We start from the raw sequence: 12029 nt of genomic DNA, 5'->3' as shown, positions 1-12029 counted from the left end.
ACCGGAGCAGAGGTTCCAAATAAACCCTGAGGGACCCCATTGGAGCCTCTGGAGCACCCCCACACTGCAGCAGGTGGGTTTGGCTTGGAGGAAGCTGGAGAGGAGCCAAGGATGCTGCAGGCTGCCTGGATGGGGAGCTGCGTGGGACCCAGGCTGGAGCAGCCCGTTCCTGCAGGACTGCACTCTGAGGAGTGGACCTGTGTTGGAGAGCTTCTTGAACCGCTGCCTGTGTAGGGTCAGTTCATGAAGGATGGTATCCTGTGGGAGGAACCCCAGAGTACAGGCTGGAGCAGAGGAAAAGTGTGAGGAAGGAGTGGGAGAGACTGAGCATTACAGACCCCTGTTGCCCTGCACCACCTAAAGGAGTGAGGTGAAAAAAAAATCAGGATTGAAGATGAGCCTGGAAGAAGAACTGGGGGTGGAGGGAAGGTGTTCTTAATTTTCAGTTCTCATTATTCTGCTCTCTTATTAATGGGCAATATGTTAAATTAATCTTCTCCAAACCAAGTCTGTTTTGCCTGTGGCAGTAATTGGTGAGCAATCTCCCTGTCCTCATCTCAGCCCATGGGTTTTTCCATTGCATTTTCTTTCTGCCTTCTCCTGGGGGGGAGGGCGTGGGGGGGTGGGGGTAGGACAGCAGATGGGTGGCACCTGTGGTCAGCTGAAGTCACCCAGCACACAGGTGTGGATGCAGTCTCTTTACTGTCCAGCCAGGTAGGCTCTTTGTGCTTTAGTTTTTTCAGTATGTGAGCAGGGCTTCTGTTTAAGAGTGGGGTCTTAATATTTAAAAGCAACTGGGATGTGGCCTGGACTAACATACCACTGCTCTGTTCAGGAGCTCCTGCAGTTGCAGGGATGTCTGCTTACAGCTCCCAACCAGTGCCAGCTCCTGTCCCTCAGGGCTCGCGCTGGCTGCAGTGCTGGGGTATCTCCACTGCTATTGTGCCTGCCTAGATTAAAGCTGATCAAAACAGCTGGGAGACCTCTTCAATATTTATCATACTGTACGTATAATGAAACTCTCATATCAGTAATTGCTAGGAGATTAAACCTTTTCAAAGATACATTTGGTGAATACTAATGCTCTGCTCTCAAAAGGAGAGGGTGCTACAAGAACTGGGAAAGGGAGAGGGGGAAAAAAAGGAAGGAAAGAAAACTCTTTGTCTTCATGGACCAGGATCAAACTTTTTGTGTTGAAGGAGCCCAGAAGGGGATTTTCTTTAGGCCTACTGGTTCCTTCATTTAAAAATAAATAATAATTATTTCATGACAGTCATTGTGCAACAGTTCAGTCCTGAGCCCTGATCCATTCTGGAGAGGCCTTGATTCATGCTTTTAGTTGAATACTTTTTCTGGGGTGGAACTCCTGAAGTGATGAGTAGCTGAAACTGCTATATGCTTAATACTATCTCTTAAAGCTGATCTTAACCTCTGTGGCTCTATAGACGTTTTCTGCTCTGTGTTCAATGTGTATGTGATCTTTAGTAGAATATGCACAGTAAGTGAGCAATACAGAAATCCCTTTCCTTATAGCGGTATACCAGGTAAGTGGTTTGGATCATCTCCTCTGATAGACAGGAAGATGAGTAGTGGATATTTCCTGACCTTTTGTGCTGTGAGCTAGCACGTCTAACAGTGCCATCTCTCTCTGTGGTTTTGTTTACGAAGCATTTTTCTTTTCCTTGCAATCCTCATAGGGAAATGACAGGCAAGTTGTTTGAGAAAAGCTATCAATTACTTCATTGTTGGTGGGATCGGTGCCAGGTGAAGGATGCGTTCCGTGCAGTGCTGACCTTGTCTGGCTGCCCGTGTCCCCAGCTCCCCACAGTCAGCCACTCCCCCACTGCCCTCCTCCACAGGACAGGAGAAATCAGGTAAAGTTTATGGGTTGAGATAAAGACAGAGGGATCATTTCTGAGCGCCATGGTCGGCAAAACAGACTCGACTTGGGGGAAATTAACTTATTGCTGATTGGAATAGAAGTAGGCTGGGGAGAAACGCAGGTAAAACTTGAAATGCGTTTCTCTCACCTCCCTTCTTCCAGGCTGAACTTCAGTCCTTTGCTTCCCAACTCCTCTGCATCCCACCAACAGAGCGGTGTGATGGGGAGTGGAGGCTGTGGGCAATCACAGCTGTTCCTCCTCGAGGTGGATGGTATTGGGGAAGTGTGATAACTGGATTTTGTTGTTCTACACACAAAGTGTGTGAAGTGCAGGTTAAGTGACAAACTGTCTCCAATCCTTTATGCTGCAGTGTAAACTTCAGCATAGCCCAAACCCCATGTTACTAAATATTTTTTGCGTGGCTAAGGAAAATATCTGGCTTAGACAAGAACAAGCAGAAGACCACAAACAGTTTGCATGGCAAGATTCCAGTTTGTTAAGTTGTATTATTTAAGTTTTATTGCTGTGTAGTCAGGCAACGGTACATCCGTACATAAAATCATTTGCTTTCCGAAATGGTATTAAAATGAAGAAGAAAAATATTTTAGCTAATCAGGAAAACACATAATTCAGGAAATTTTTGCCAAGCTCACTGAGGAGAGATGAAATTTCTGTGGGCCTTGCTTTTAAGTTAATGTCCATTAGAAACTCGTAGCTGCCTTCTAAACTATGTCCTGTGAGACTTAAAAACTAAAAAAACATAATCCAGGCTCTCCTCTACATGTTAAAATTCTAAGTGAGAATCGTGGTGTCAAAAAGAATCTCAATCCCATTAAAATTAAAATAAACATTTAAATATTCTTGCAGGGAAAAAAAATCTTGCAACATATACTTGGAGTTTATTTTCATAGAAGAGTTCAAGGAGAGCGCTGCTGCATGTGCAACAGCTGCCCAAAGACCAAGCAAACCTCTGGAAAATGGGAAGGAAAAACCAGGATAGGAAGCGGTTCTGAAGATTTCTTATGTTATGAACTCAATTTAGAGAGTATTTTTCTAGCATAGGATGCTAACAAACTGTCATTCGGTTAAATCGAATGATAGCAGATGTACAACTGAGAAAAGATGCACTTTGGGACATAATATGAAATTATTGCATAGCACTGAGCACAACAAGAGGTCACTGTGGGCAGCCACGTGTGTGAGATAAAATGGGGTTGTTTTCCAACGTGCTTCAGCAGTATAGGGAAATAGAGTGAAAAGAAGACGTGTTATATGGGAGTTGTAGTGGGTGTGGGCTGCTGGGTGACCTCTTGAGTTGTTCTGTTTCTGACTGCTTGGGGCCTGCTCTGTATTGCTGAGGTATCTTGTACATCTGTCTTGGTGAGTCTGATGCAGACTGGGGCTTGGCGTAGCCTTTGTTTTATGTCTGCCTCCATATCACGTTCCTCCTGTGTGCTGCCTTTGCTGTAAGACAAAGCTCAGCATCCAGCAGGTCTGTGAGTGTCTTGCAGCAGCCCATTACCTTACAGTTCCCTGCCTTGGCTGTGCCTACAGCTAGCCCTGGGTGTTATATTGTAAGAATACCATTGAAGTATTTTGTAGCGCTCTATAAAAAGCTATTCCATGTGTATATAAAAATGTAGATGTGTGTTTTATAAGTCTTTATGAAAGCTGAAATATGCTTAATGAAAAAGGAATGTCCTGGTTCTGACAGTACGTCAGCTGACAGGCAGCTGGAAGAAATGTTGCTACAGGGAATTTAGCTATTCTTCAGGTTTTCTGTAGGCTAACAGCTGCTGATGTACAAGAATGACTGTTATATCGTGAGTACTATCAATGTTTCAGATGTCTTGTACAATGCTATTTCCATTTAAAACTGCTGGGAACAGGCTGGTGAGCATCTCTACGATGGAAGGAGGACTTGAAGTTTGTGGTGCAAATGGAGTGGCTGCATGGTACTGCAGAATGAGTCAACAAATGAAAGCACATTTTCTTGTGTGCTGTTCCTTGCGTTTCTGACTGACCTGTAAATATTCTGTGAAATGTTTCTTGAAATAATTTAGGGATTACCTAAATACAGTTATAAGAAGAATTGGCCGTGAAGTGCTCAGGAAATCCTGATGTAATTAATCTCTGCCTGTACTTTGTGTTCCCATGCAATGACCCCATGTTTTCCCTTGGTTAAAGAACCCCTGGAGAAGACAGCAAACATACAGCTAAAATGGACATTTAGTTATGTTTTTGTGCTGTACTTACACTCGTCTTTCTAATGGTCAATTTGATTCTGTAACAGCTTTATGGACAGTTTTATTACTTGAATAATGAAGTAAGTGACAGAAAAAGTCAGGTGACTTTTAAGTCCTAAATCTTGTGCTGCTAGAGAGAGAATTGCAAAGTGAGTCTATGAAGAATTGGTCATTCCCTCTTCATGGAAAGAAGCCGTGTTTGTGAAGGCAGTAAAACATAGCAGATCTGTAACTAGTCTAGCTGCACAACTTGTCCAACTGACTGTTAGGCAACTGCTTTACTGTAATGGTAATGTAGTTCATGTTGTATTATCCTTTGGACTGAAATGCCTGTCAGTCAAGAAAGACCGAAACAACACACGATGGAAACGGGAAAATGTGACAGCAATGATTTATATGGTTTATGTAGAGAGAATAAATGCTGCTGATCCCAGAGGAACTGTAAAGGGCACCAGCGACCCATACTGGTACTGAGGAGCTGCGTACCTGACCTCAGCATGATGTGTTGGCAAAGTGTAAGTGTCTTTTTTAAGCATAGAGTTAGAATTTAGCCAAGGTTCGGAACTAAATCTGGACCAGATATGAAAATTGAATCTGAACAGTAGGCAGCAAATGAAGGTGAGACAGAGGAGAAGGGTTAGACAGAGTTTCTTTAACATCAGAAATGCTCTGTAGATTAAAAAGAGACAGTAAAATATATTTAAGTCAGAGAAGGTATTTGAGAGGGAGAATTACTTGATTTGTTGTTTTTGTTTTTAAGTTAAATAGTGAAAATTTCTTTCAAACATGGTTGTGATGTTGAGGAAGAAATATAATATCTGAAGCTTTAGCCTATCGTGACCTCTGTGAACAAACATGAGTTAACAGCTTGAGAGGAAGAGTAGTATAATATGTTCTGGGCTGCAAGGTGCTGAAACTGTGGGCTTGGACTACGGGTACAAGAAATACTTTATAATAAATAAGGCCATTTTTCAGTGAAAAGATGAAAAGAGAAGTAGTTCCTACAGCTCAGCATATGAAGGAGAAAACAGAAGTAGGTTCTGCAGCTCTGAGATGAGTCCGGGGCTGCAGGAGACTACAGGTCAATACTTGACTTTGAATTGGACCGGGGAACAGTATTTAAAAAAAAAAAAAAGAAATGTTTGCATCATTTCAGAAGAAAATCCCTTCTATGCTCATGTTCCCTATTTAAATGTTCCTTAAAACAGCATTTCATATTTCTACCTGTGCTGCTGAGTTTTTAATACATCTATTTAAATGCAAATTTTGACTTTTGGTCTGTAATCATAAAAATGTTTGTCACTAAAATTTATATCCGAAATGTAATTTCATATAGAAGCAGCAGTGGTGTGGCAGGTCACAAATAACAGAATTATTTCTCAGTGCAGGAAGTGCTTAGTATCATCTGAAGAGCATGATTTTTTTCTGAAACTCCAACTTTCTTTAATATGGGTGCTACTAATGTACTTTTAAGCTGTGCTTTGAGTGTTTGCTTTTGCACCGACTGCTCCCTTATTAACTTTTTTTTTCTTTTCTATCCTCTGAATTACCAGGATGGCAATCCTGACAAAGTGTCTAACCTGTGTGTTCAGGAAATGAAGGCTCTCTTCCAGCATAACATTTTTCCTCTTCTTCACAAGCAGGCTTAATAAAAGAGACTTGACTGGATGGCAGGAAGTTTTGCCAGGCTGATATTGAATCAGCGACAGATTACTCTTTAGATGCTGCTGAGTGTGTCATTTGTATTTCATTTTTTTCCCACTCACGGAAACTGCTGGCCCTCATTAGTCTGACTGTCTGGGTTTCCATGGCCAGCAGCCCCATGTCTGCCAGGACCGCAGCTGCTGAGAAGGGCCACAGCTGCTCGTGGTGACTGAGCTCCAGCTGCAGCAGGCGAGGTCACGTTTGCCAGAATCGTTTTCCTGTCCGTCTCATTTTGATCGATGTGGGTAGCGCTTAGTGATGAACAGATGAGTCGCTGCAACTTCACACCACTGGTACCTCTGGCTCGTGGTTTGGCACAGCTCCTCGGAGGTATTGCAGCTCCTGATACCACTAAGTCTTGACGTTTGCAAGTCCTCCTTTGCCATGCGAGTGGGAGGCAGAACCTTACCTGCTTGTACAGAAGGACCAGCCTTTGGCCTGGTCAGCTGTAGGGGGCATAGCGGGACGTGGTGTGGGGAATTGAGAGCGTGAGATCCAACCTTAACTTCCGAGGGATGAAGAGTTCAGTGCGTCTCAAGCATTGCTTTTCTGTTCAAAGAAACACTGTACAGACACTGAGCAAACTCTGTGCCTCGTTGTAATAGCAGGTTTTTATTTACCTAATTCTTCTATGATGTGAATTCGGGTGGATGCTTTCTTTTTGTTTGTTGTTTATAATAATTTTGGTATTATTATAGGGACGATGAATGTGAAATGCCAGGTACATGACTGCAGTCAAAGAACAAAATACTCCTTAGATCTTGCATGTTTTGTGCTTTATGATCCTGAGATGCGCTCCTCATTAAATTAAATACTTTAGATTTTGAGTGATAAGAGGGATCTGAAGGACACATTGCTACATTTTAATTTCAGTCATCTCTATTTATTTCCTGAATTTGGACGGCTTAAAAAATACTGCAGTAAACTTAAGCAATATTGAAGTCATTTCAAAAACAGAGATGGCACACCATGTGTGTTGAGCTGTGAGGTTCCCGGCTGTTTATAAGAGGAAAGTCTTAGTGGTCAATCAAAAGTTGCTTCAGTGTATTGAGATGCTGGAGAAATTTTCGTCCACACTCTATTTGGTGAGTTCATTGCTGTTTTACCTGCTTGCTGAAGTGATCAAGGGGACTGTTTCATTGCAGTTCATCTCTTCTGATTGGTTTTGCTTTGCTGTGGTATCATCTGTTTGTTCACTGATCACTATGATGGATCACTAAGCTAACTGTTGATGGTTAACCAACTTCTTGTGTTGAAGTGGCCTTTTATAGAAGGCACGTTAAGGTTTTGAAAGTGCTAGGCATTCCCGTATTCCAAGGAAGTATGACTTGAATTCAATCATCATTCTTTGGGGGAGGTTAAGATGTTGCTCTCTTTCTCTTGCACTTTCCCTCTAGATACCTAACAACAGGCAAACAGACATTGAGTCTTTTTTATAAACCACTGCCTAGTCCCTGTTGGGTTTATTCACACACGAGGCCAACAAATGTCACCTGGTTGTATCTTGGGGTACTTTTATTTTTCAAGTGCTTATGTGATTTCTCTATATTTTTATTAAAGAAAATAGTATTTATATACTCAAATATACTACACTAGTGTTGTCCATCCAAATTCCACTCAATCTTTTTTCTTTTAGCAAGTTTCTTATGCAAATTTCATCCTGTAATCGTGCATTATTTTTCTAATACATTTAGCACTGCGAGTTATTTCCAAACTTTATCAAGATATATGTTCCATGTGATGTGTGCACACACCAGATCTCCTTTAGAAAACTATGGTGTTAGCAAGCTCTTAGGATGTTCCCCTTTATTTGTGCTTGCTCTTTGTGCTTTCATCAAGTTTAGGAGGAAGTTTTTCACTCAGAGGGTGGTGACACACTGAACAGGTTGCCCAAGGAGGCTGTGAATGCCCCATCCCTGGAGGCATTCAAGGCCAGGCTGGATGTGGCTCTGGGCAGCCTGCTCTGGTGGTTGGTGACCCAGCACATAGCAGAGGGTTGAAACTAGATGAGCACTGAGGTCCTTTTCAACCCAGGCCATTCTATGATTCTATGATGTATATGTTGTCATCAAGCCTAGTTTTCTGAATGCTATCTTCTCCAGACTGGATGTTGAGAGTTCGCATATTCTCCAAGTCACCAACAAGGCAGTTGGGACCTGTGTCCTGGAACTGGAGGTACGGGGGGCACCAGCAGCAGCCCCTGCATCTTATAATGTCTGGAAGGATTTTTAGATCATACACTGTTCATCTAAGCCACTCCTGCACAACAGGTTATTAGTACAGGTAGCCTTCTTGACCCTCCATGTCATGTTTTGCCTTTCAAATCAGTTAAATTCTCTGCTTGACAAATGAAAATTTATTAAAAGTTGTTTTGGTCATTAGATATCTGTTAGAGGCAGTGGGAGTGAAGAAGATGTTAACAGCAGTTTAAGTCAATCCAAGGTCATAGCCCAGATGAAATCCAGAAAAAGAGAAATCCTAAGGGGAAGATGACTATTTTTATAAGCACTTTATCCCCTTATAGTGACCTAGATACCTGTGCTGATACAGGGGAAAAGGGAGGCATGGTATTACCAGTAGTGAGGGAAGTTATTTGTGCTGGTCTTAGGTTTCAGGGGAAGCAGAGGCCAAACTGAAATGCACTTTAAATTGACAACGTGAAAAGGGAGCTTGTGTATAAAAGCTTCAAGCTTGCAGTTTTTCAAGACTTAAGGATATTTCCTATGTATTTGATCTCGTGCACTTCTTTTTACGGAATTGGCAGTATTTTATTGCAGAGGAGAAAGTATTGGCAAAAAGATGATTAGTGGTAAAACATCTATCACCTGCTGGGTGACAACTGAGAGGGTTTGAATGCAGATGTGTGGTGCTTGGTTCTATGCCAAGATACTGTTCAATTTCAATCATGTGAAGGCACGTGTACATATGTATAATTACTGCTTGACACAATCCAGAGGTCAGGTTCCTTAAGGTAGGTGGCACACTGGCCAGAAGGATGGGACAGATGTGATGCATTCCTGATGTCCACGTACTGTTGAAGAGGCTTAGTATATGTATAGATTTAAAGTAGTTTGTGAACTCCACCTTCGAGCATACCATCAGTCTGAAAGGAGCCCAAGAGAAAACTGGGGAGGCAAGGATGTATGGTCATAGAAAAGAAAGCAGCAAGTGGGCAGGGTAAAACCAAGCATGCTAGCTGTCTTATCCAGAGAGCGCCTGTGGGAAGAGAAACGTAAGAGGTATGCAAACAAACTTAGATTGTATATATACTAACAGGCCATTTTGCAGTTTAAATTTAAAAGATCATTGGTTTTTCTACATTTAATAGGCATATGTTTTTGTCACAAGGGGACACAAATGATACTGTTGAAGTTAGAAAAAGTAATAAGCAAAAAGGGGTTAGGATAGGGTTTTGCTTAGGTTATAGGTTATAAGGGTTTAGTTTAACCAAAACTGAAAGAAATATGGCACAAAATATAATGAGAAATACCACAGCAAGCAAATTCTGGTTAGCTTTCAGTAATCGTGGTAACTCTGTGAAATATGTATTTGCCTTCTGTTTTTTGAGTGTGGCTAAGATTATGGTTTAGGAACTTGAATTTTCTTATGTTTACAAGTACATGAAGGACACATTTGTGACATTGCTGTAGAATGAGTAGTTGTGCCTTCTTTGTCTGAACTCTTCCATTTGTCATGAAGTTCTGAAGGGCTCATAGTAGCACATCATAGTAAAGTAATTCTGAAAACAAAAGTGGTATCTTTCCTTTCTGTATTCAGTGACTGGGTTTGAATATTGTATTTAAAAATAAAAGTATAATTTTGAGCACACTAATTTTATGGATGCTTGTTTGATTCACCACCCAAGTGCATCTGAATATTCACATTTCTTTTGTATTGCTGCATGCCATTCCTTTCCCTTCCTCATAACCGTATTGTACACAGAATGGCTGAGAGATCTTAAAGTCATGTGTTTACCCTCTAACAAGTGTAATATAGTGACGAATGGGTGTGAGCTGCATGTTGTGAATCAGAAAGCCTCGAGTCAGCAGTGCATCTTTAATCTTTTGGAAGGTAAGCTTGCAAGTTAATTGCTGGATTTCATAGATTGTAGGAGTACATCAATATAATTGATTTTTGACACACTGGGAGAGCAGTAAACATACTCAGTTTTGAATTTTAACAAGTGTCATACCTGATAATTTATCTGCTTTGGAATTAGGAGGTCTAGAGCTGGCTCTTAGGTAATTCACACTCATTCACACGCATTAGTACACTGTTATCTGCATAATTCTGTGACATCAGTGACTGGGTGATTCGCTCAATTTTAAATTAGATAAATAATGCATAAATGTGCTGTGTTAAATGAAAACTGCAGTAAAAGCAGAAGGGAGAAAGATGTCTTCCTTTGATGTCTTGGAATATGGTCCATTGTTTCTTGATCGTTTTAGCTAGAACTCTAGTGATGGTAATAGTACTGGTCCTCCATGATATTCCAGGTGTGATATGCAACTTCTTTTTATAGAGGTAGGTATTTTCAGTCTGAAAACTGTCGCTTCAGGTTGTGCCTGCATCTCAGCATTAACTTCTGGGTAATATGCCCTTCTGGTGATGCGGTTCACAGTCCCCAGCACATGCATTTCACAGGCGTGTTCCTCATGCAGTCACACTGTGCACCCGGCTTCTATTGTAGGATGCAAAAGTTAACTGTATGTATTAGCTTAGCTTAGACATGTAATAACCAAATGATCAATATATTTCTTATAGAAAAAGCACCAAGAATATTTTTAATTTGCAGTTAGAATTGTTGATCATTGTCTAGTCCTAGCATGTAATGCATTTCAGACTAAAGGTTGTATTTGGAATGGTAGAGGCTTTTAAAGTCATTCTGTCATAGCCAGTATCTGGCAAACCACTATAAAGTGCTGTTTCAGAAAGTTCTGTCTGCATTTTTCATCCTTCCTGGATTTCATGAAGTTACTGCTTTTGTCTTAAGGAAAGAGTTTAAAACTCAGAGAGAGAGAGAGAGAGAGAACAAGTAGCTGTAGCTCTCTGAATAAAGGTACAGAACCTGCCTGATAAATAGTGCTGATCTTTGTAGGGAGAGTGTTTGGAACAGATCTAGCTGATAAGGCTGCTGGAATCAGTATTTCATGTTATTCTCCTATACAAATCTAATGCTGGTAGTGGCAGTACTGCAAGAGCCTTAAACCAAGTCAGGGCCGCAGTGTTCTGTCTGCTTATCCACGAGGCAGCCGCTGCATCTCTTGCTGTCTTTTGTTGGGTTGCTATCTGATCAAAAGGAAGCACCAACCATCCTATAGCATCTGCAGATGCATCTTCATGTAACCTCTGCTCTCTGCTGAAGCCACACCATGAAAGTAGAGGAAAATTTCTGTAGAAAGACTGACACTGTCATTTTGTTGGGCTTTTTGTCTTTTCTATCCTTAAACTGAAGCACTGTGTTTAGAGGATTCAAATTCCTTCAAATCAAAGTTTGTTACTGATCTTGGAACTGCAAATTACGCTCGGGGAATTAATCTATATTTGAATCAGATAATTATCACAATAATGACTCAGTGAACTCCCTGGAAAGGTGGATACTCCTTGGCACTGTTATTTGTGAGTTAGATAAAGGAGCAATCTGAAGAGGGAATAATGAATTAGCAGGAAGTCAGAGAAGTTGGAGAAGCATAACTGGTGCCTATGCCCGTGATTGTTGCAGTTTTCTGACACTTGAAGTGGTTTGCAAGTCTTCTCTTATTAGAGCTAATGTGAGACAATCAGTCACCTAAAGCATAGCAATGCTGTGTCTGTTAGAAATGCTGCTGATAATTGATGTGCAGAAGCAGAACTTATAAATGAAATTAGCTCCCCAAAGTTAAAGCGTGGTGGTGATTGAAGCAGTAATGATAGGGTTCATGCAAGTACATTTGCCATCTATCTAAATGTATCATTACTGACAGAGCTATTTCGTTAACGTATTGTTATGCTTATTTGTGTCATTGTTATAATGTCCCCTTAGATATCTTCAAATTATATTTGCTTGTACTCTGTTCTGATCCTTCTGACTGCCTGTGCCCACTTTGGAATTCACTTGTGCAGCACTGGATTTCTAACTCGAAGAGCATCTTCAAAGGAAAGTGCTGTACACACAGATGGAGGATAGGTTTGGTTTTCTCATAGAGAAATTATACTT

At 41.2% G+C, this 12029-nt stretch overlaps 1 protein-coding gene across 7 annotated transcripts in view; it reads left to right on the top strand.

Moving 5' to 3' along the window:
• Positions 1–12029, top strand: part of RBFOX1 (RNA binding fox-1 homolog 1) — a 748795-nt gene that overhangs the window by 126413 nt on the left and 610353 nt on the right. The window lies entirely within an intron of this gene.

The sequence above is a fragment of the Gallus gallus genome, chromosome 14 (genome assembly GCF_016699485.2).
Source record: "Gallus gallus isolate bGalGal1 chromosome 14, bGalGal1.mat.broiler.GRCg7b, whole genome shotgun sequence".
Lineage (NCBI taxonomy): Eukaryota > Metazoa > Chordata > Aves > Galliformes > Phasianidae > Gallus > Gallus gallus.
The sequence above is the reverse complement of the archived record's forward strand: the minus strand, read 5'-3'. Positions and strand labels throughout refer to the sequence as shown.